We start from the raw sequence: 24,701 nt of genomic DNA on the forward strand, positions 1-24,701 counted from the left end.
GGCAAGGTTGAAGAGGAAAGCCTGGGAGCGGGGTTGGATCTCTGGCTTTGGAGAGGCCCGCCAGCCAATAGGGATGCAAAAGGGGAGGGGCGTGGCCCCGAGCAACCAGCCAATGGGAGGGAGCAGCTCAGGCGGCCTCTAACTCTCAGCTAGCATAGTGAGAAGTCACCGGTGGATTTCTCAAAATCTTTGGAGTGAAACTGAGATACTACTTGTCGTGCATTCTTTCCAAAAATTGGGACTTTTTAAAAACGCCACGGGACGCGGGACAAATTGTGAAAACTCGGGACTGTCCTGCCAAAAGCGGGACATCTGGTCACCTTACGCTAGAACCAGTTTGGGGGTGTGGCAGGCCGAGTTACTACCTACTCGGCCGAACCAGTCCAAACCGGTAGGAATCCACCTCTGGTATACATCCAAACTAAACTGTGTTGTCTCTCCATGTCTCCTAACATATGTGGGAATAGGTATAATTTTGTATTTATTATTTATTTACTTTGTCATGTTTATGTATTGTATATTAGGGGTGGACACCCTTTGAGAGCTGTATGCAACAGAAATTCATTTTAATGTATGCCGAATAATGTGCATTCAAAGTGACAATAAAGTTATTCTATTCTATTCCTTTCATGGATCATAATGAAATGGAAATTGTCAAAGGAAAATGTTGGAGCTCGCCTTCCAGTCGGGAGATCGCTGAGAGAAAAAATAAATAAAAAATCAGACGCCACTGTTGAAATTGAAGAGTTGAAAGCAGCTGCTCGGAAGGAGGCTTTTATCTGCAGAAGTGAAGTGACATTCAGCTGAACGACTGATTAGGTGAGAAGAAAGTTGCTTATAGGGTTCTGTGTTTTTGAAGTTTGGGATTTATGCAATAAGAGCTTTGTGTTCCTAAAAAGGGTGTTGGCAATTCCCATTGTGGCTGATGACCTGTGTCCTGGGTTGGATTTTGAGTGAGGGGGCTGCCTGTTCTAACCCTATTGCCCTGATTTTGTTAGCTGTCAAACTTGGTGGTGTTGGAAGTAGTATATACTTGATAGCAGTAGTATAACTTGATAAATAAAAAAAATCAAGGCAAAATATCTTTCCTAATTGTAGGAGATAGAAATCTGTGAAATCCTGTGGCTCATGCAGAGATTGATATTGCTTGTGGCTTTTTACTTCCTGCCTTGCAAATGAAAGGATAAATTCTGCAGAGTGGAGAGCAATCTGGTGAGGCTCTGGAAGATTATTTAAAGAACTCTCGCCCAGTAAGTCTTCTTTCAGTCAACTACAAGGTTTTCACCAAGATAATAGCAAAAAAAATATTGAGAAAATCAAATGATGCACAGCCAAAGAAGCAGGCAGGTTCAGAAATGGCTGGAGCACAATGGGTCACATCAGGTTGTGTAGCAAGTCATTGAAAAGCACAATGAGTACACCATGCCTCTGTGCATGGCTCTCATTCAGCAAATAATAATTAATGCATTGCTCAACCAAGGTGTAGGCACTATTTATATAAGCTTGTTACAATTAATATAACATTGCCTTCAATCAATATAACATTGCACTCACGTTGAGTTGGCCTTGCCCACTCAGTCACATGACCCCCACCACCAAGCCACACCCACCAAGCCATGCCAACAGAACCAGTAGTAAAAATTTTTGAAGACCACCACTGAGTGTATGGGAGGGAGAAGGGAGAGGGTAGGGATGATGGGCATTGGAGTAGTGGGAAGAAAGGCCCCTCTCAATGGCTCCCTGTGAGACAAAAGCCATGGCAAGAATGGTCAGGACACTAGCGGGTTCTGCTGTGACCCATGAAAAGCCTTTAAACTTCTGCCAGGAGGTCTTTGGGTCATAGCCATCTTGTAGGGACAGTGAAGAAAGGAGAGGCGTTTCGTGGACCCCAAGGAATCGGAAATTTCCTCATCTGGTCAAAAGCAGCTCTGCTCAGATCAGCAGCTGGGGCCGCGGCCATTTTTCTGTGGCCACCTCGAAGCTGGGACAACCGGACTAAAGGATTGAGCTGGAGCAGTCTTTGGATGGAGTGCTGAAACTAGAAAAGGGGCTATTTTGCACTTGTTTGGGAAAAATGGATATTATAAAATAAAAAGACCAAGAAGAATCCTTTTATTTGGAAAATTAGGGAAAGCAAAAACATTTAAAAATGATTTAAAACTTGTTAGAAAAGAATAGAGCTGGAAGGGACATTGGAGGTCTTCTAGTCCAGCCTCCTGTTCAAGCAGGAGACACTACAATCTGAGACAAGTGACTGTCCAGTCTCTTCTTAAAAACCTCCAGTGATGGAGCAGCCACGATTTCTGAAGACAAACTGTTCCACTGGTTAATTGTCCTCACTGCTAGGAAGGTTCTCCTTAATTCCAGGTTGCTTCCCTCTTTGATCAGTTTCCCACCATTATTTTTTGTCCTGCCCTCTGGTGCTTTGGAGAGTAATTTGACCCCCCCTCCTTTGTGGCAGCCCCTCAAATACTGAAGTACTGCTGCTATGTCATCCCTAATTCTTCTTTTCTTTAGACTAGCCGGACCCAAAATCTGCAGCCATTTTCATATGGCTTAATCTCCAGGCCTTTGATTATCTTAGTTGCTTTTCTCTGAACTTTTTCCAAACTTAAAAACTTCAACTCCCAGAATTCTCGGATCTTGGCTGGTTGGCTGGAAGAAATATCTATCTGGTTCAGTTCCAAGCCGGGAGAAATGCACTGGAGATAAAATGGAGGGTGGAGATTGATTAGAAAGAGGGTCCATTTATTGATGAAGCAGAGCCACCAAGTATGTGTGATCCTGAGTAGCTGATCACATGGAGTTGAGAATGGGGGGTATTTGTACCTTCTATGGGCTTTGCACTTGAGCTTCCTGTTCTTGTGCAAGAACATACATTCTATTGGTTGCTGTCAGGTTCCCATGGTGCCATGTACAAATCCTAGGAGTTGTCTGAAGTAAGCTTAGTTGAAGTTTGACTGATGCAATGAAAGGGCTTATGTACTGAAAGGGTGTTGAGTAATTCCTATTGTAGCTTAATAGTTTTTCCCTGAAGGATAATGCCATCATCCTGGAGCTGAAGCTCTTTTGTTTTGGGCCTTTTCTAATGGGCACAAAATATCTCCATGGGCTTTCAAGAAAGAGAGTGTTGTTGATATTTTTTTTTAAAAAAAAACATGTTTCTCCATTTCTCCCTTTGGGAAATATAATATTTTGCCTTTTTAATATTTCTCAAAATATTTCATTCTGCGAAGAGAGGGGTAGGTAGCTTCCCACAGCTGCAAGGGATTTTGAAATATCCTGCCTTGAATGGATTTCTGCCGGCATTGTTTGCTTGCTTATGAATGGAGCCGAGAGGCTGGCTTCCACTTTCAATAGGCTTGGTTTCTTGTTACAATATTTTCTTTGGACTGTTTGGAAAGTGGAATGCGCCTCAGGCAGTTTTTTCCATTAGCCGTTTGGCTTTTCTGATGGGTTTTTTCCCTTCTCATGACTAATATTTTATTTTGGGAAAATGAGGGGGAGGTTATTTGATTTCTTCCAGCAGTAGCATATCTTGATAAATAAAAAAATCAATATGTACATAAAAGGCAAAATATCTTTCCTAATTGTAGGAGATAGAAATCTGTGAAATCCTGTGGCCCATGCAGAGATTGAAATTGCTTGTGACTTTCTATTTCCTGCCTTGCAAATGAAAGGATAAATTCTGCAGAGTGGAGAGCAATTTGGTGAGGCCCCGGAAGATTATTTAAAGAACTCTTCCCCAATAAGGCTTCTTTCAGTCAACTACAAGGTTTTCACCAAGATAATAGCAAAAAAAATATTGAGAAAATCAAATGATGCACAGCCAAAGAAGCAGGCAGGTTCAGAAATGGCTGGAGCACAATGGGTCACATCAGGTTGTGTAGCAAGTCATTGAAAAGCACAATGAGTACACCATGCCTCTGTGCATGGCTCTCATTCAGCAAATAATAATTAATGCATTGCTCAACCAAGGTGTAGACACTATTTATATAAGCTTGTTACAATCAATATAACATTGCCTTCAATCAATATAACATTGCACTCACGTTGAGTTGGCCTTGCCCACTCAGTCACATGACCCCCACCACCAAGCCACACCCACCAAGCCATGCCAACAGAACCAGTAGTAAAAAAATTTGAAGACCACCACTGAGTGTATGGGAGGGAGAAGGGAGAGGGTAGGGATGATGGGCATTGGAGTAGTGGGAAGAAAGGCCCCTCTCAATGGCTCCCTGTGAGACAAAAGCCATGGCAGGAATGAACAGGACACTAGCGGGTTCTGCTGTGACCCATGAAAAGCCTTTAAACTTCTGCCAGGAGGTCTTTGGGTCATAGCCATCTTGTAGGGACAGTGAAGAAAGGAGAGGCATTTCGTGGACCCCAAGGAATCAGAAATTTCCTCATCTGGTCAAAAGCAGCTCTGGTCAGATCAGCAGCTGGGGCCACGGCCATTTTTCTGTGGCTACCTTGAAGCTGGGACAACCGGACTAAAGGATTGAGCTGGAGCAGTCTTTGGATGGAGTGCTGGAACTAGAAAAGGGGCTATTTTGCACTTGTTTGGGAAAAAATGGAGATTATAAAATAAAAAGCCCAATCCTTTTATTTGGAAAATTAGGGAAGGCAAAAACATTTTAAAAGAATGCAGCATTTTTAAAGTGTATTTTAAATCCTTTGGATATTTTGACAGTTAGCTGTATTTGTTAGACTATTTTATATGGAACAGAAATTTAGAGTGCCATCTCTTCGAGGAAAAAAAGTTTTACAATTTTTAAACTCAAGAGGCTTGGTGAGCGCAATATATACCAAGACCTGAATGCACAAAATAAGAGAAGTAGCAGCTGGAAGACCGGACCTTGGCCATACAGAAGAAGATAATTTGTATAGTGTGAGAACATTTAAGGAGTGCTTTTGTTTTCTATTTGGTTTTTTCTTCTGTCTCATGGAAGAACGCTAATTTTTAATTGGATTTGCTTATTGCTGGAATTGGATTATTATTAACTCATTAGAACACCATACTTTTTTAAAAACAATTTTTATTTGTTTTTGAAGAAGGACAAACAAACATAAAAATAAAAAAAAACATCTTCCATTACAAATTGTAGAAAGTGTGTCAGTTGGTTACAGTATTTCCATGCATCTCTTCCATAGTCACCACCTGCTTTTCATATCAAATCGCATATTTTAAGTTCACCTATATTCATGTATATCACAATTATTATATCTCAACCTTGATTTGACTGTAATTGTTTTACATCCTTTTATATATAATATTCAAAATCTAGAATAGGATTATATGATAACATTCCATTAAATCATCCTAAAATCATCTAATCACAATACATCTTTATAATATATTCTAGATAAAACTTTTTCCTCTCATAATCTCCATGTCTTGTTTATATAAAATTTCATATTATCAAACTAATATATCTATATGTATTGTTATCATTATTAATCATTATTTAACTATAGGTATTGTGGCTTCATTTTATACATACTACTAGTAAACTAAATTTAGCTTAATTTTTTATTATACATTTTCATTGCATCAACCTGTATCTTTCCAATAATAGTACGGTCTTATATCTCTTGCCATTTGTAGCATTAATGTTCTAGTTACTTTCTTAATAAATCTTGTATAAACTTCTCTTGGCAACATGTTATTCCTTTCGTATCACTTAAAAGCTTGAAACCCAACACCTGTTCTTTCCATCAGCTTATCTTTGGTTATCACTAGTGCTTCTGTCAAGATTTCTTTCCTTATCTCCATCAATTTTTCTCTCTTTTCTTCTTCTGTGCTTTGAAGTCTGGGGTAGAGTTCCAATCCATCTATCTCCCCTTTCCATAGTCTTCTCTTGCCATTACCAACCACACTCACTTTGTTGTCAGTATCCACAGTTTTCTTATCTCTTTGCATGTGACATGGTTAACACTCTGTCCATAAAATATGTATGATGGAAAAAAGAAAAAAATTGCAATAAAACTTGTTCAAAACAACAACAACAGGTGTTTATTTTATTGGTATAGGCTTTCACATCAGGTTTCTATTTGTGTGATGTGTTATCCATCACATTTTGTTCTTTCTTTTGGAAGCTATTTGGATGTTTGCAGGTTTCAAAAGCCTGTGTCTATAGCTGACCAATTGCCCAACAGAAACTTATTAATTAAACTTATATTAATTTGGATGAGGCACAGGGACAATCTTCATATGAAACTTAATGTATTTGCCAATGGCTCTAGTTATTTCAAATTCAAGGTTTGGAAGAATAATTTCAATATCAATTTACATAGTAATTTGGGGCTTCTATAAAAGAGGCAAGTCCTAGAAGAAACACTATAAAATACTGAAGACATGTTAGTCATCTCATCTAAGAAATCCCTCCATAAACCTAATGAAATAATGGAGACAGTGACGCTGATGATGAGTGCCATTATCCTCCAGTTTTATTACTGGAGTGATATTCGTACTGTTGCTTTGTATTTTGTTGAAGAAGCTTTTGAATTCAGCTGCTTGCTTTGCTGGAATTAAACCTCTTAAAATGAATGACATTTCTTCTGAGTCAACATCACTGCGCTCTTAATATGAAGGAGTGATCATTCTTTTTAATGTTATTAATTTGACTATTTCTCAAAAGCTTCCACATCTCAGTTGAATGCAGATTGCCAAGCAGATACAAAAAATACAAAAAGAGAAGATATATTTGCCTCTTTTCTATGAAGGGGCAAAATTTCAAAGAAATCAGGAAAGGCAATATGCAGCATACAATAATGCAATAAGTGGAAAACCAAGTTGATGATTATTTAGAATTGTCTGAATAAAGCCAGACATGAAAATTTGACATTTAGGTTCTACAAGATCAAGTTAATACATTTCCATGAGAATGTTAGAGGGTTCCACATCATTAACAGAGGTGAAAGCTTTTCTGAAAGTGAGGCTAATTTGGAGAGGTAAGTTTCATTTGTACATATTTATGAGCTGAGCCTATGTACACAATACACATAGACATGGCTTTTAATACCAATCAATTCTTGATCATCATTAGATATGTAAGCCCTTGGTCAACAAGAGCTTGGTAGAGATTTGACGAGTGCGGTAGACTTGCTCCATGTACTAAACACATAGCTTCAGTCTTCAGAAAGCAATACTTTCCGTTCAGTTTATTTATCTTAGCACACATTCTTTTTCTGTAGGTAAGTCATGTCCATCCTGTTTTATAACAGAGTGTAAATGAAGTTTACAATTCACTTCACATTTAGCTTTCTTATTATTGTTGAAATATAGCTCGCTTGCTGCTGGGAAATATTTCAGCCAAAATCAAGATATAAACACCATCACTGCACTATCAACATCCTATATTTATTGATCTGGAAGGACCCACTGAGGCCATCAAGGTGAATATCCTACTAAATTCAGGACTCCAAATTAAGAAATTCTCCAAAGATGTTTATTCAACCTCTTCATGAACATATAACATCAGAGCCCACTGCTTCTGATCAATTGGTTCTACTGTTAAACTGCCTTTATCATTTTGATTTCTTCTTCTAAAAATAAGAGAGTTGTTCCAGCTACATCACAGGATCAGTTGATTCCTACACAGTAGAAATGTGCCTCACTCAAAAAAAAAATTTCCATCCCGATTTGATGATTTGGAAGACTACCAAATTCAAGTTTAATTCAAGTTTTTGAATTACACAACTCTTGGAGACAAAGACCTCTCTCTCTTGTCCTGGATGTAGCTTTCTGAGGGACTGGAGGCTTTAACTCAGGGGTCCCCAAACTTGGTAACTTTAAGACTTGTGGACTTCAACTCCCAGAATTCTCCAGATTGTTGAACTGACTCGCACCTTTCTCGACCAATGGGCAAAAGCTCTAGGGAGCTCCTTTACCCTTCAGTAAGAGCTTAGAGAGGCTCAGTTTGAAGCGGAGAAGCAGCATCTCTGGCGATCCAGACTTTTCTCCCCTCCCCCCTCACTTACTAACCCAAAAAAGCTTTCTCTCTCTTCCCTATTTTTCCAAGAACCCTCATTAGCACCTTTGCACATACCACTTTGGTGGATCTTCACCGCCTCTCCCAGAAGTTCTCATGAATGGTTGAGGTGGCTTCAGCCTAATGGGACGAATTCTGCCATTCGGAAACTTTTTATACCTTTCGCGCAATGCAACTGGTTAACTCTTCCTTGAATTTTCTTTCCCTCTTCCTCTACTTCAAGCTGGTTGGCAAAATGGAACTCCTCAGCAGTTCTGATTGGCTGTGAAGGGTGATAAGGTCAGCCCAATAAGAAGACTTGGAGAGCGAGCGAGCAGCGGGAACCACGGGATGGCCTCTCCCAGGGGGAAGAAAAGAAAGACGGCACAGTGCTCACCAAGTAGTATGGAAGGTGGAACTGGATTGCAAGGGCAGCAGAGAATCGACAGATACTGTTGGCTTATTACATCAACGGTGGGTCATGCATTCCCCCCCCCTTCCCCGGCCAAACAGCTGCGAGGTTTTGGCATTCTTTGGGGATTTTTCCCCGGAATGGGATCAGCAGGTGCAGGCCGAAGAGAGTCAGTTGGGAGGCCTGCTGGGAGGCTCGCAAATCCCTCCATGTATTTGGACTCAGCAATTTTAAGTGAGTCAGCTCCATGCCGGGATAAGGGACTAGAATTGGAGCTTCACAACTACAGTGGACCAGTTTTAGGGCTTGAAAATCAGCTAAGTGATAGTACGAAGGAGTTTATCAGCCGACACAGCATGCTCACTTCTCAGGCAATCTTGGCCATTTTTGACCAGTTTGAAGAGGTGCGTTTAAAGTTGGACTCCATGATCAATCTTATTGCGGCAGAACAGGCGGAAAAGCCGCAGGTAATATAGACTGGTTGCCAGACAGAAAGATATCATCAATGAATCAACTGAGGGAAGGAGTAAGCAGACAGAATTTTGACTGTAACTGTGGAAGAAAAAAAGATGACGTGCTGGTGAGGACCGAAATCCCACGGTATAGGAGTATTGGGGGGGGGGGGGGAGAATAGGCGATTGTTGAAGTAGCAGATTGTATTGAACATATATAATTCTGAGATAAATGCGGGTAGATAGATTTCAAAAAGCCGGATAGCGACCTCTCTGTCGCAGCTTATGCGGAGTGATAAGGGGGCAATAGATTTGGCAGCTTATGAATATCTTCCGCAATGCAATAATTATTCCAGAATTCTTAAGTTCAAGCAACAGCTCTTTCCAAGCCTGCTCATGCGAATGGGAGGATTCTTGGCTTTCTTCCAAATTTTACCAACTCGAGTTTTTTCTAGTAGTGAAGTCAGCCTGCTGATCCAAGAGAGCCCCCAGGGAGAGCATTGCAGCGCATGGACCTGAAAAGTAAACCAAATAGGGAAATCAAGTCAACTGAAATAGGGAGGAGACCTAGCATTACAAAGGAAAGGTCAGCTGAGGTTTTGGATCCAACTAATGTGAAACTTCCTTCAATAGGTTTAACGCATGATGAGACATTCGACTCTGCCTGCTTAAAAGCTTTTTCTCTACTTTCAATATCGGAGCAGCAAGAAGTCTTAAAAAACCTCAGAGACGAGAAAGCTGCTAAACCAGACTATCTCCTCTGCTGCTCCTTTAGGGTTGTTAGTTCTGTCCCCTTCAAGGCATGATACAATTCCAGAGAGTCAGCAGCTTAAAAGCCCAGGAAACCTGACGCCCGCGTTTATACAGCACATAGTGCCAGAGACAGCTGACCTAACAGTGCAAAGTGTTGTGGGACGAACACTGGAATTGGAAGGTATCCAGGAAGGAATTTCCCAGTCCCCCTTAGTGGCGAAAATGATACCAAGGAACAACGTAAGAGTGGTGCCTCAAGTAAAATAATTTATTGTGGAGCCAGAGATTAATAGATCTTACAGATCTGCAAGCCAGAAAGCAACAGGCAGAGAAACAACATCTAAACAGACTTTTATGGAGTGCAGGCGATTAAATGGGTGTGTGAGCACAAATGGGGAAGGATGGGTGGAAGAGATTACTCAAGAAGCCTGACTAGGAAATAGCATTCAGGCCTTCCGGACAGCCATTAAGACCTGGCTGTCCCAGCAAGCCTGGGGTTGAATTCCCCCCCTACTCGAATTTGCTGTGCTTGCTGTGTTTTTAAATCGTTTGTATCGTTGTCCTGTTTTGTCTTACTTTTCTGTATTTGTTCCCCTTCCCTTGGTTTTTGTTCAGCCGCCCTGAGTCCCTTCGGGGAATAGGGCGGCTTACAAATCAAATAAACTCCAACTCCAACTCCACCTTCTTTAAGAATACATTTCTTTTCATGGAATGTGGCAAGATGGAAAGGAAGTTGGTGTACGGATGACTGTATTAAATTTCTAAATAGGTATCAGGTAATTGCCTTGCAGGAGACTTGGGTTAGTGGCTCCTATTCAGCTCCCTGGGTTTAATATTTGGCAGCTACCAGCAAAGAGGGTAGCTATAAAGGGAAGAGCCTCAAGACGGTTGTGCATTTTGGTAAAAGCCGAATTAGGATGGAAGGGAGACGAGATATGCTCGGACTCTGGCCCTTTATTTTCTCAAGCAATCCACTTGGCATATGGAGGGAAATCAATAGCATTCATAAATGTGTATGTTAACCCAGCAATGGGCGACCTATGGGAGGCACTGGAGGTAAAGATATTAGATATACGGAAATAATTTATAAAAACACCTCTAATTTTGGCAGGAGATTTTAATGCCTGTGTTGGCCCCTCGTTGGAGCCTTTTGTTGAAAATGGTACAATTCCAGATGGTTATTTACACAACCAACAATCATGGGACTCCCAAGATAGGAAAAAGAATAAAGATAGGGAGAAATTTCTAACAATGGTATACAGTTGTGTTCTGCCCCCCTCCTCCGTCCAGTAATGAATGCCGAGACAAGCTTAACTGGAATTTCACAGCACTTTATTAATAGGAAACATAAGCCACGGTGGCTGAAAGCCAAGCACAACAAACAGATAAGAACGTTGGCAGCAACTCAGACTTCGACAGAGACAGATAACAGTTTCTCCAGCGTTAAGAATGAAGTTGAATCAGACTCCTCCCTGAGTCCCTCCTTAAATACAATCTTGAGAGGAGCCTAATTACAACCAGCAGGGTCCAATTATCTTTTGCAACTGCATAGCTGTTTTCTCTGTCGATCTGCTCGGCGTTGCCGGGCATCCAGAACCACCTCCCTTGTCTCCTCGTCACTACTCCAAGGCCTGATGTCATGAGCACACTCCCTTCGGCTCTCACTGCTGCTCCATGTCTCAGGCGCCTCCTGGTGGCCAACCAGCCTCTGTGCGTCCTGCTCGGAGTCAGAACCCTGTCCAGGGTCCTCCACCTCTTCCAGAGCCGACTCATAAGGCCCCTTGCTGTCGGAGTCTGTTTGTAGCTCCAACGGCTCCTGCTGGTCCACAACACAATTGTAACCTTCAAATTGTAGGCCAGTACTCAGAGGTTAGAAGGTACCCCATAACCTTTTTTGCTCCCAAGGCATGTAGCTCTATCGATTACTTTCTCACAGCTTAGTCTCAGGGGTTACTTTGGTCTTGACGTTACCAAGACCTGGAAGTGATCATCTTCTGATTGAGATGTCCCTGATAATTCCTTCTGATTTAAAGAAAAGGAATCAAATAATTCAACAAATAGGCCACAACTTGGAAATAGCCTAGGAGAGAAGGCTAACATGGAAGAGGGTTGATGGGAAAGTAGTGACAGAATTTTTGAATTCACTATGTATGGAAACCCTAGCGCTTATATGCTCAAATAGTACGGGTGAACAAGAGCTTTTAGTATATTTGGTTCCACCACAAAACCGCGATGCCCTTATCCGCGCCGACATAAGTGCGGAGGCAAATCCGCGGGGTCCGAAGCGCTAAGAAAAAAATGACCCTACCGCTGCGACAACAGCGCGGTAACAGAAGGGCGTTCTACATGCTTCGTTCTTTGCCTCCAAAGGTAGCCCTCCTCCTCCAGCTGACAGCGGCAGCGGGCATGGGGCAAAGCGGGCTGCCCAGCAGCAGCAGCCCGCGGGAAGGGTCCAGCTCAGCCGCGGGGGGCAGCAGGAAGCGGAGGAGGACACGGCAGCGGCGGCGGCTGAGGCTCTCCCGGGCTGGCAAAGCGGGCTTGCCCGGCGGAGGCAGGCTGCCCTCTTCTTCCTCAACAACATCTCCTTGGACAGGCGGCCTCCGCCGCCGGTGCCTCCCCCGGAGGAAGAGGCAGGGCGGGCGGGCGGCGGCGGCTGAGGGTCTCCCGGGGCCGGCAAAGAGGGCTTGCCCGGTGGCGGCGGCCGCCCATCCAAGGAGATGTTGTTGAGGAAGAAGAGGGCGGCCTGCCTCTGCTGGGCAAGCCCGCTTCGGCGGCCCCGGGAGAGCCTCAGCCGCCGCCGCTGCTGCGTCCTCCTCCGCCGCCAGCGTCGGCGGCCCTGCTCGGGCCCCCCGCGGGCTTCCTGCTGTCCCCCCTGGATGTGCTGGACCCTTCCCGCAGGCTGCTGCCGCCGCTGTCAGCTGGAAGAGGAGGGCTACCTTTGGAGGCAAAGAACGAAGCATGTAGAACGCTCTTCTGTCACCGCTCTGTTGTCCCCGCGGTGATGACACGCGGTGATGACGTCGCGACTTTAGTGACGCGATTTAATCTCCGCTATTTTGCGTAGCGCGGTTTTGTCGTGCCACGGTATATTTTGCGGAAATATACCATAAACTGAAGCATTTTTTTTCATGACTACTAAGCCAAAGGGCCAGTCTGATTATAAGACTGCAAGGAAAGGAGAAAACAGCTCAGGAAATCACTTAGGAGATACTTAATCAGCCCAAACATGGAATTACAGAAGGAGTATATCACCATGAGGCAGAAATATAAGCAGCTATTGAAGAAGAAAAAGGCCTCTTATACTGATAATTTATGGGCTGGCTTAGAATAGGCAGCAAAGCTGGCCCCGCCCACACTTTTCTGGTTGGGGGTCTTGAAAATTATTAAAGATAGAAAATCAATAAGTGACCCAAATATTACCGCAGCAAGTTGGGAGAGGCATTTGGCCACTCCAGCAGTAGCAGAAAGTTCTGATGACGTGATATCTTCTCTGAGCTTGAAACAGGGATATGAAGCTTTACCCCCAGTCATTTAATCTTTTCCCTGAAGTCAAACAAAGCTCCCGGACAGGATGCTCTCCTGGCAATGTTATTTAAAGAAAGCATAACTGGTGGGGGCCTGTCCTGGCTTTTATTAATAGAATATTGCAAATTCCTGCTAGTTGGCGCACATCAATAATTATTCCACTACATAAAAAAGGCTCTAGAGATAACCCAGATAATTCCTGGTTAATTACCGGTAGTCTAATTGATATTTCAGCAAACATTTATGCTAAATATTTTCTTCATAAATTAGACCGCCAAAAAATGCCTGAAAACAGCCTGAAAACCAGCCTAAAAAATGCCCCCCAAACAGTCATGCCATGCTGGCCAGATGGTCTTCAGGTTTCCGGCACTCTTTTTCTTTTCATTAAAAAGTTTTAATAAGTTTTATAATTGTATACTTTCCCCTCCCCTCCCTCCCCCCCCCAACCTCCTAGAGCAAATACAGGGTATAAACATTTAACAATCATACACTAAAATAAACTATAACTTTAGCATCATACCTTCACTTATACTTTAACTCCCCTTTTGTAAAGCTAACTTTAGATAAATTGTAACATTCCTTGTTCATTCATTCATAAGCTAACTGAAATTTCTTAGTCCCTATTGTATCTTCAGAATGAAGACAGAAGCTCGTTGTAACGGTAACACTGTAACCACTTTAATTCACTATTAACTTTGTAACAAGTAACGCAAGTAGACCGGGCTGGACGCGCGGTAAACAGAAATGAATATAACAGTAGACCGGGTAGTCTGTAAAGTGGGTAGGGAGACAATAGACCGGGTAGTCTGTAAAGTGGGTAGGGAACCAGTAGACCGGGTAGTCTGTGAAATAGATAGGGAACCAGTAGACCGGGTAGTCTGTGAAGTAGATAAGTGGGTAGGGAGACAGTAGACCGGGTAGTCTGTAAAGTGGGTAGGGGACCAGTAGACCGGGTGGTCTGTGAAGTAGATAGGGGGCCAGTAGACCGGGTAGTCTGTAAAGTGGGTAGGGGGACAGCAGACCGGGTGGTCTGTAAAGTAGATAGGGAGCCAGTAGACCGGGTAGTCTGTAAAGTGGGTAGGGAGACAGTAGACCGGGTAGTCTATAAAGTGGGTAGGGAGACAGTAGACCGGGTAGTCTGTGAAATAGATAGGGAACCAGTAGACCGGGTAGTCTGTGAAGTAGATAGGGGGACAGTAGACCGGGTAGTCTGTAAAGTGGGTAGGGAGACAGTAGACCGGGTAGTCTGTAAAGTGGGTAGGGAGACAGTAGACCGGGTAGTCTGTAAAGTGGGTAGGGGACCAGTAGACCGGGTGGTCTGTGAAGTAGATAGGGGGCCAGTAGACCGGGTAGTCTGTAAAGTGGGTAGGGAGACAGTAGACCGGGTAGTCTGTAAAGTGGGTAGGGGGACAGTAGACCGGGTAGTCTGTAAAGTGGGTAGGGAGACAGTAGACCGGGTAGTCTGTAAAGTGGGTAGGGAGACAGTAGTTTGTGAAGTAGATAGGGGGCCAGTAGACCGGGTAGTCTGTAAAGTACATAGGGGGCTAGTAGACCGGGTAGTCTGTAAAGTGGGTAGGGAGACAGTAGTTTGTGAAGTAGATAGGGGGCCAGTAGACCGGGTAGTCTGTAAAGTACATAGGGGGCTAGTAGACCGGGTAGTCTGTAAAGTGGGTAGGGAGACAGTAGACCGGGTAGTCTGTAAAGTGGGTAGGGGGACAGTAGACCGGGTAGTCTGTAAAGTGGGTAGGGAGACAGTAGACCGGGTAGTCTGTAAAGTGGGTAGGGAGACAGTAGACCGGGTAGTCTGTAAAGTGGGTAGGGAGACAGTAGTTTGTGAAGTAGATAGGGGACCAGTAGACCGGGTAGTCTGTAAAGTACATAAGGGGCTAGTAGACCGGGTAGTCTGTAAAGTGGGTAGGGAGACAGTAGACCGGGTAGTCTGTAAAGTGGGTAGGGAGACAGTAGACCGGGTAGTCTGTAAAGTGGGTAGGGGGACAGTAGACCGGGTAGTCTGTAAAGTGGGTAGGGAGACAGTAGACCGGGTAGTCTGTAAAGTGGGTAGGGAAACAGTAGTTTGTGAAGTAGATAGGGGGCCAGTAGACCGGGTAGTCTGTAAAGTACATAGGGGGCTAGTAGACCGGGTAGTCTGTAAAGTGGGTAGGGAGACAGTAGACCGGGTAGTCTGTAAAGTGGGTAGGGGGACAGTAGACCGGGTAGTCTGTAAAGTGGGTAGGGAGACAGTAGACCGGGTAGTCTGTAAAGTGGGTAGGGAGACAGTACAGTTTGTGAAGTAGCTAGGGGGCTAGTAGACCGGGTAGTCTGTAAAGTAGATAGGGATACAGCAGACCGGGTGGTCTGTAAAGTGGGTAGGGAGCCAGTAGACCGGGTAGTCTGTAAAGTGGGTAGGGAGCCAGTAGACCGGGTAGTCTGTAAAGTGGGTAGGGAGACAGTAGACCGGGTAGTCTGTGAAGTAGATAGGGAGGTCTGTGTGGTAGACCGGTGTCTTCGGCAGCTCTGAGTAGACCGGTATGTTCGACTGCTGCGAAGTAGATCGGGTGGCGGTTGGAAAGGGCCTGCCTTTTATATTCCAGCAGACTCGCGCTTGACAGTTCGGCAACTGACAGGCGCGTCTGATTGGCTAAGACGCGCCTGGCTGCTACCGAGCTGTCATTCGCAAGAGCGAGGACTTTCTTTACTATACAACAGTCCCATATTTATTTTGAATATAATCAGTCCATCTTCTCCATTCCAACTTGTATTTCTCATCTGAATGGTCCTTGAGGTATGCTGATATTTTAGCCATCTCTGCTAAATTTGATACTTTTAATGTCCATTCTTGAATAGTAGGCAATTCTTCCTTCTTCCAGTACTGCGCCACCAACAATCTTGCTGCCGTTGTTAAATTCGGAATCAAATTAATCTCTATAACTCTACAATCTGTAATTATACCTAACAAGAATAACTGAGGAGTAAACTTTATCCTCTTTTTAAAAATATTTTGAGTAATCCACCATATTTTTATCCAAAATGCTTTGACTTTTTTACAAGTCCACCATATATGATAATACGTAGCATCAGCACAATCACATCTCCAGGGTATTTAGATTGTAAGTTCGGATACATACAAGCTAATTTTTTAGGGTCTAAATGCCATCTATAAAACAGGAACTCTTTTATGTACACACACACACACACACACACACACACACACACACACTCATTTCAGTTTGGGCATTCGGTGCCAAAAAGGTTCACCATTACTGCTTTAATTATTACTCTCATGCATTGATTGTCCTATACAAAATGATCAAAAATATATTTATTCTCTGTTGCGATATACGTGCAGGTATGCATCTGCCATACTGTAACACGTATAGAACAGAAGCAATAATTAACCATATGATTAAATCAGTAAACTAAAAGCAATAATTGGCCATATGATTAGATCAGTAAGGCAAACTGTCCAACTCCAAGCGTTGATTAAATCAGTACCCTTAACACTAAGCAGATCAGCAACCACAGACTTGTAACTAAGCGCTGATTAAATCAGGGGTTACAACTGTTTAACTCTCAAACATTAATTAAGCATTGGATGTTTGCATGATGATAAAAGGTTTATTGACTATGAGTGTTCTTCAAGTCTACATGAGAGTAAATGAGTTACCATATACTGTAAGCTTGCACAATCATGATTGGTCCGCATTGGCTATGTGAATCCACCCCTCCCTTGTGTATGATCAATAAAAGAAGCCCCCAGACTTCGTTCTGGGTCGGTTTCGTCCCGAAGGAAATTCGTGTCCGAGTCTTCTTTCCTCATTGGCTTCATGAACCACCCGCGGAGAAATCGCATCTGGTGACCCCGACGTGATGATCCATGCTGCCCATCTCATCTCACCCTCGGCCGGGAAAAGCCTCGCACCCAGGGCCGGCCGTCTGCGAACGGAGCACCCTCTCAATTCGTGAGTATGGGATCGGGTTTCTCGAAAGAACAGGAAGCACACCTTCATGAGCTTCGGGATATCTAAATTTTCTAGTGTAATTATTCAAGCGATGGGCAAGTCGCTTCCCGTTTTCCCCTCAAAAGCATTTAATTGACTTATTGACTGATGTCTAAAATCATTGTCCAATCTACCCGGAAAAAGGGGTCTTTAAAGCTCTCCTTATGGATAAAATTGGGCACCTACTTCCATGAGGAACCCCGAGCCCCTCCGGGCGTTTTAACAACATGGCGTTTACTTATCAAAAAAGCCTAGCAAGCCCCTTCCTCTTCCCTTCTCTCTTCTTCTCCATCAACATTGAAACATGTGATCCCCTTTTCTGTTCAGGGCTCAAGCCATGTGGCCCTGTCCAACAGTAAACCATCTTTCCAAGCAGCCTCCATGTCTCCAGTGTCTTCTTCCCCACTTGGAGCTGAACCCAGAAGGACATTTCTCTCAACAATTGGCGACCCACAGATGGGACTCCAAGCTAGCCTAACAAATGGATATGGCCCAGGTAAGCCTCCCATGCCGGCACAGACCCCATTGAGTCTGAGGGTGGACTTTATCTTGGCCTTAACCATTGGATCTAGGTTTTAAAGGGGTTTTGAGTTTGAGTTCAAAGGCTGCCTGGAAAGAAGGTGAGTACCTTTAAATTTTAATTCTCTAAAGTTTAAATTTTTGTTGTTGTTTCTGTTGTTCTGTGATAATACAGGAAAACTAATTTGGCTACATAAAGGTACTTAAAAGAAAAGGGAAAAATGTTGAGGTTTCTTTTTTTCCTCCTGTCTCTTTGTCTCTTTGTCTTCTATGTGGTTTGTTTAAGATTTGTGCCTTCCCTAATTTAACAGATTTGTGCTGGGGATGTAGGATGTGAAAACCTGAGAGTTCTGTTTTTTCCCTTCTTATTTTCTCCTTGTTCTTGTGTAAATGTGTGCCTAAGTCTTTGTGCACCCTCAAGGTCTAAACTGGCAGAAATTGCCTTCGCTCAGTTTGTCCCCCCCCCAAAAGAGTACAGAGAAGTGTTTTTTTTCCTTCCTTCCTTCCCTTTGCCTTAAAGTAACAACCCAGGAAATGTTCTAAGTTCATTTACAGGAAAAGTTTCATCCTTGCTTCTATCGTGTGTTTAAATGATTTTACCTGTTTATTTCCTTCCTGAAGCATGTGAATCCAGACCCCATTTTGCATCTGTGATATCCCCATAAATGTTACCAGTTTATCTGTTTAGTAACTGATGATTTTACCTTTTTTTTAACTCTGCCTGCAAGCTTTCTACCCTCCCCAAGCCCCTCCCTTACCCTTAATCCCCCAACAATGCCTTTTCTGTGGGGGAGGGAACCTTGTTTTCATGTTTTTCAGGCCTGGAAGATTTACTCTTCAGGTGAGTAAAGATTTTCTTCTTTTGGGGGAGGAGGAGAGTTTAGCCTTGTGTGTGTATGTATAAGATGAAGGAAATTCCTACTAAAGGTTTGCCTTCACCCTGAGTAAAAACCCTCTGCACATTTATCTGGCCAAGCTACTCGAAACCTGGCCCCTAGAAGACAGTTTTCATTTAGATTTTGTAACAAATTTGCTGATTTTCTGGCCACCATCAGATGAACTGAAGAGAAATTCTAACTGAGTTTCTTCCCCAAAGCGATTAAAGCCTGACTGAATGGGAAGACCTAGGTAATTGGACTTGATTACTTTGATGTAATGTCTGTTAAAAAAAAATTCTTAGGTGTGCATCTAATAACATGTAGAATTGAATTGAATTGATGTTTGATCAGCTAGCTAAATAAAGACATTTGAAGATTTAAAGTGACAGAACCTCCCCCAGGCCTGAAAGTGTTGTTTCATGGTATGTGTGCATGTGTGTGTGTAATCATTTTCAGACCTGGAGGGAAGTTGAGATTTCTTAATAATAGAAAGTGGAGCTCATTGGCTTATGTACAGCTCCCTGAAATAATTATAATAACTGCTTTGTATGAAAGAAGAATGAAATGGGATATTTTTGTGTGTGAAATTAATTTACACAAGCAGTCTGATTGCAGTGCAAATGTACAGTAAGCTGCAAGATTGTTTAATGGTATGTGTGTGTATGCTTGTGTGTTATCATTTCCAAACCTAAAGGAGGGTGAGATCCTCTAATAAATAAAATGAAGCTTGGTGGCTTGTGAAAAAGCTTCCTGAAATAATTATAATGATTGGTTGGCATGAGCAAGCATGATTGCAGTATGAATGTATATGTCCCCGAAAGTGATAACTGAAGAGATCCAAAGACCTGTGATTGCCTGCGTAAACCCCCCCCCCTTTTTTTTTCCCCTCTGAGTCATTCTTTGGAGGGAAGCAGGAAAGGTGGGGAGAGAGTGTGTGTCTGCTCATTTTTACAGTGAACGTGTGTATGAGATACCTGTGAATGCCTCTGTGCATTCCCCGCCCCCTTCTTTCCCTCATTCCTTTTTGAGTCATTGAAGGGGGGCTGAAGTTTTCTGCTCATTTTAACTATTTTTTTTCCTCTCTCTTCTGAGAAATTTGGAGTAAATGGGTGACTTGCTCCTTCACCTTTACCTTTTACTGTTATCTTTTCATCTATAAAAGTTATGCAATTGCATTTCCTTTTCTGCTCTGAATGCAATTTTGGTTTTTCTCTTTTCCTTCTGGAACTTTTTGAGGTTTAAAATGCTTAATTAAACCTATAAACAGAAATGATTTTGAGATATTTTGCTTACATTTGTAAATGTTCTAACATACTTGTTGAGAATTTGCTTCCATCTGAATGAAATCTAATATTTTGGAGCGTTCAAGTACCTCTTTTTTAATTGCATTTTTTTTTAAAGCTATTTTTCTTCCCTTTCTCTTTTACACCTGAGTGCAATTTTAAAAGCTTGTGAGTCAAGGTACTCTACCTTATGATATTTTGTTTGTTTGTTTGCAACACAAGTTGTTGTCTCTTTTGAAAATTTACTCATCTTACTGCAAAAGTGTTTCAATCATAGAAGCAGTGGGAATGTCCTGTTCCATGAAATTTACATCATTTACATTGTCTGCCTTCTGGAATAATGTTTGGATTTCCACATTTGGACAGAATGGGTGAGATTCCACAACATGGGACTAAAGATAAACATTAACATTTGAATTGGCTGCTGGTGATTGCATTCTGATAAAACCTGACATGAGGAGAAAAAAAACTTAGCCAAGCCTGGGACAGACTCTACCTGACTGACCACTCTTATCAGCAAGCTAAGCCTAATGCCATCCAGCAGATATGAAAGAATGGACTCTGAGATGGAGAAGTAAAGACCAAAAGACTTTCTTTTATCCCCAGAAGACTATAGGGGAGGGTGAAAATTGATCCTAAAGTTCTCTTTCTTTGCTTTCTTCACAGAAATTCATTGTTAGGTTTCTTTCTTTTCTCATTTATATTGTAATCAGTTTAATGTATTCATGTAAGAATTGTATTTTGAGAATGATAGCACAGCAATTCTGAACACCTTGGATTTATGTCTAGTGGGAGGGAAAGTTTGTCAAAAATGTCTGTATTTTCTGTATTGTAGAAGCAGCTACGCACGCACACACACACACACACACACACACACAGAGAGAGAGAGAGAGAGAGAGAAGAGCCTATTCAGAATTAGATTGAAACTATCTCTTCCACACACAGTTTTTGCACATTAGCTAAACTCAATTTGGCCTCACTAAAATAAAAGCCAGGGCAGGTTGAAGAACCATCCCTTTTAAAATGGGCAGCCTATACCTTAAAGGGAAAGCAAGGCTGTGAATTTCTGCTTGTTTAAAACCTGTCTGGAAGCTCATATAAAGTGATATCTGAAACTAATTGGCATGGAAAATTGGATACTGTAAATTTCTTTCCAGAAATTTGTACCCTCGTTGCTAGACCTTCATGGTTGAAAGCTAAACACATGTGCATTCCACTCACATGTTTTGAAGAGAAAACAAAAGAAAGGGGAGTATGTAGGAAATTTAATCTTACAAATTGCTGTCTTCAAATTGATTCAACTGGCAAGGTTGTGGCCAATCTCAGTTGCAGAAATTGGTTCACGTACCCGTGCAAAAGTGGACAGGATTAATGGATGATGCAGGCTTCCTGGGAGGAATTTTTCGCAATTGGAAACAAGCCGCCTTCATGGCAGGCATGGCGCTCCTAGGGTTTCTCCTTTTACCCTGTTTAATCCCAGTGCTCCGAATCATCATTCAGTCCACAGTAGAAAGTATGACACAGGACAAAAACATTAACACAGCAATCTTTGATTCACAACACAAAGCCCTGCTAACAGCATTCTCTGATGAAGACCCAGAGAAAAACGATACTCCCTTCTGACTCCTCAAAATTTAAAACAAAAGGAGGAGATGTTGCGATATACGTGCAGGTATGCATCTGCCATACTGTAACACGTATAGAACAGAAGCAATAATTAACCATATGATTAAATCAGTAAACTAAAAGCAATAATTGGCCATATGATTAGATCAGTAAGGCAAACTGTCCAACTCCAAGCGTTGATTAAATCAGTACCCTTAACACTAAGCAGATCAGCAACCACAGACTTGTAACTAAGCGCTGATTAAATCAGGGGTTACAACTGTTTAACTCTCAAACATTAATTAAGCATTGGATGTTTGCATGATGATAAAAGGTTTATTGACTATGAGTGTTCTTCAAGTCTACATGAGAGTAAATGAGTTACCATATACTGTAAGCTTGCACAATCATGATTGGTCCGCATTGGCTATGTGAATCCACCCCTCCCTTGTGTATGATCAATAAAAGAAGCCCCCAGACTTCGTTCTGGGTCGGTTTCGTCCCGAAGGAAATTCGTGTCCGAGTCTTCTTTCCTCATTGGCTTCATGAACCACCCGCGGAGAAATCGCAATTCTCATGATTGGTGACACCAATGCAAAAATAATCGCAGAAAATCTGCACGGAATTCATCACAATTTTCATTTTCCATTTTATACATCAGAGCAGAAATGACCCCAACTCTACCTGCAATGAAGAGAACCTGGCTGGGTGTATTTTAGATTTTTTTGCTGCTGGCACAGAGTCAACATTTGCGAGTATGATGTGGGCACTGCTCGTGTTGACCAATCATCCTGACATCCAAGGTGAGACTGACATGGATAGGTTAGGGTTAAATTTCCTATAGAAAACCACATTTCAATATGATAATGAATATAGACCAAAAAAAAAAAAAAACACCCCAGGACGGTGATAATGAATATAGAGGCGGGGAAAATCAGGAGGGTGGATGTGAGAAGCTGCAGGATGCAATGGTTGTTGGAGGTTCTTTCATTACTTCGGGCACCAAATGAACCTCTTAGTCTTCTCCTTAATAGCAATAACACTTAGACTTCATGAGAGTTGTGATTGTAGGTTTCTGATTACAGTATCCATGCAGAGAATAAAGAGCAATGGTGGGTAGTTGATCACTTTAGGGATGAGAGATCTCAAACATCCAGCAGCACTTGGTACCGAGCTGGCATTAGACTAGAATGAACCCACCAGATACAGGATATCATTTACGTGATAGCCAGATGAAGTCATGTGGTGCTTGATAAAATGTGTTTTCTAAGTCACGGGTGGTCATATGTATGGTAGCTTGCTTCCCTATTGCTTTTCCATCAATAGGAGAGTAGCATGTCATATGTCTGTTATCTAACACTTCTTGATACATTCACACTAGTTTGGTGGAAGGTTGGTGATGTCTCAGAGGCATATCTTACACATTCGGAACTTGCCATAGTGTGGAATTGATGCCAGATCAGCTTGGAGTTTGAGCAATTATAGCACTTAGACTTATCTACCGCTTCGTAATGCTTTCCAGCCCTCTCTAAGCAGTTTACAGAGTCAGCCTCTTGCTCCCAACAATCTGGGTCCTCATTTTATCGACCTTGGAAGGATGGAAGGCTGAGTCAACCTTGAGCCTGGTGAGATTCAATCTGCCAAACTGTGGGCAGCCAGTGTAAGAGCCGAGGTGGCACAGTGGTTAAATGCAGCACTGCAGGCTACTTCAGCTGACTGCAGTTCGGCTGTTCAAATCTCACCGGCTCAGGGTTGACTCATCCTTCTATCCTTCCGAGGTGGGTAAAATGAGGACCCGGATTGTTGTTGGGGGCAATATGCTGACTCTGTAAACCGCTTAGAGAGGGCTGAAAGCCCTATGAAGTGGTATATAAGTCTAACTGCTATTGCTATTGCTATTGCTATCAGCAGAAGTAGCCTGCAATACTGCACTCTAACCACTGCGCCACCATGGCTCTCATGTTACATCAATTTTGCCTTTCTAGATTGGGATTGTTGTACCGACTTGGCAAGTTTTATTGAATAGCTCCTTGTGGTTCAGGTAGCTTCCCTATTTCAACCAAGGTGTCATTCAGGATAATTGCTTTGTTGCTTTTCACCTTGCAGATGGCAAGGTGAAATGTTTTATCCAACTGCCAGATGATTCATGGTAGCCGAGCCTTGCATTCACCAGATGGCAATGTTACACAAGTGTGCTGTCAGGTTTAGCTTATGGTCATTCATTCACACTTTCACAGCCCTGGGAAATTGCCACAGTCAAATCACTTTCAATTGAACACTGAGTCACAAATGCTTCTTTAAAACACAGGGAGAGCCAGTGAATTTAACATAGCCAATGTTTAATGATGATAAAGCAGGGGTGAAGTTCAGCAGGTTCTGACAGGTTCTGGAGAACCAGTAGCAGAAATTTTGAGTAGTTTGGAGAACCGGCAAATACCACCTCTGACTGGCCCCAAAGTGGGGAGGGAATGGGGATTTTGCAGTATCCTTCCCCTGCCATGCCCACCAAGCCACACCCACAGAACCAGTAGTAACTTTTTTGAATTTCACCACTGTTATTAAGTGTATCTATTTGCTCTTACACATACACACTGTAGATTAGCACCCACCACTCTCCTAGGAAAATGAAATATTTTAGGAAATATTAAAAGGGCAGAATATTTCCCCTAAAAGGGAGGCAGAAACTGAGCCCCCCCCCACCTTTGACAATGAGCCATTAAGGCCTCGGCCAGTCTATTCTACATAACAAAGATCTACCTCCTTCAGGCAGAGCCATAATAGGAATCCCTTTCATTACATCATCACCCACAAGAGTCAACCAAGCCTGGGACTCAGGATAGCCTACAGAGTTGCCCGTGCATGGCCCCATGGAAGACTGACAACCAGAGGTGGGTTACTCCCGGTTTGGCCCGGATCGGCCGAACCAGTAGCAGTGGCAGTAGGAGGCTCCGCCATCCACCTGGAAGCTTCTGTGCATGCGCAGAAGTGTCACGTGAACACATGAGCACACTGGAAGTACCAGGATTGGAAACCCATCTCTGCTGATGATCAATCAAAATACAATCTCAAATTCAAAGTCCAACAGAGAGTATAAATCTATCTATCTCTCCCATTTGCCTATTTGCCCCAGGAGCTCAAACCATGTGGTAATAGCAATAGCAATAGCAGTAGACTTATATACCGCTTCATAGGGCTTTCAGCCCTCTCTAAGCGGTTTACAGAGAGTCAGCATATTGCCCCCAACAATCCGGGTCCTCATTTTACCCACCTCGGAAGGATGGAAGGCTGAGTCAACCCTGAGCC

The sequence above is a fragment of the Thamnophis sirtalis genome, unplaced genomic scaffold (genome assembly GCF_051295495.1).
Source record: "Thamnophis sirtalis isolate CommonGarterSnake01/CBP01778 unplaced genomic scaffold, rThaSir2_p1.2 scaffold_11, whole genome shotgun sequence".
Classification (NCBI taxonomy): domain Eukaryota; kingdom Metazoa; phylum Chordata; class Lepidosauria; order Squamata; family Natricidae; genus Thamnophis; species Thamnophis sirtalis.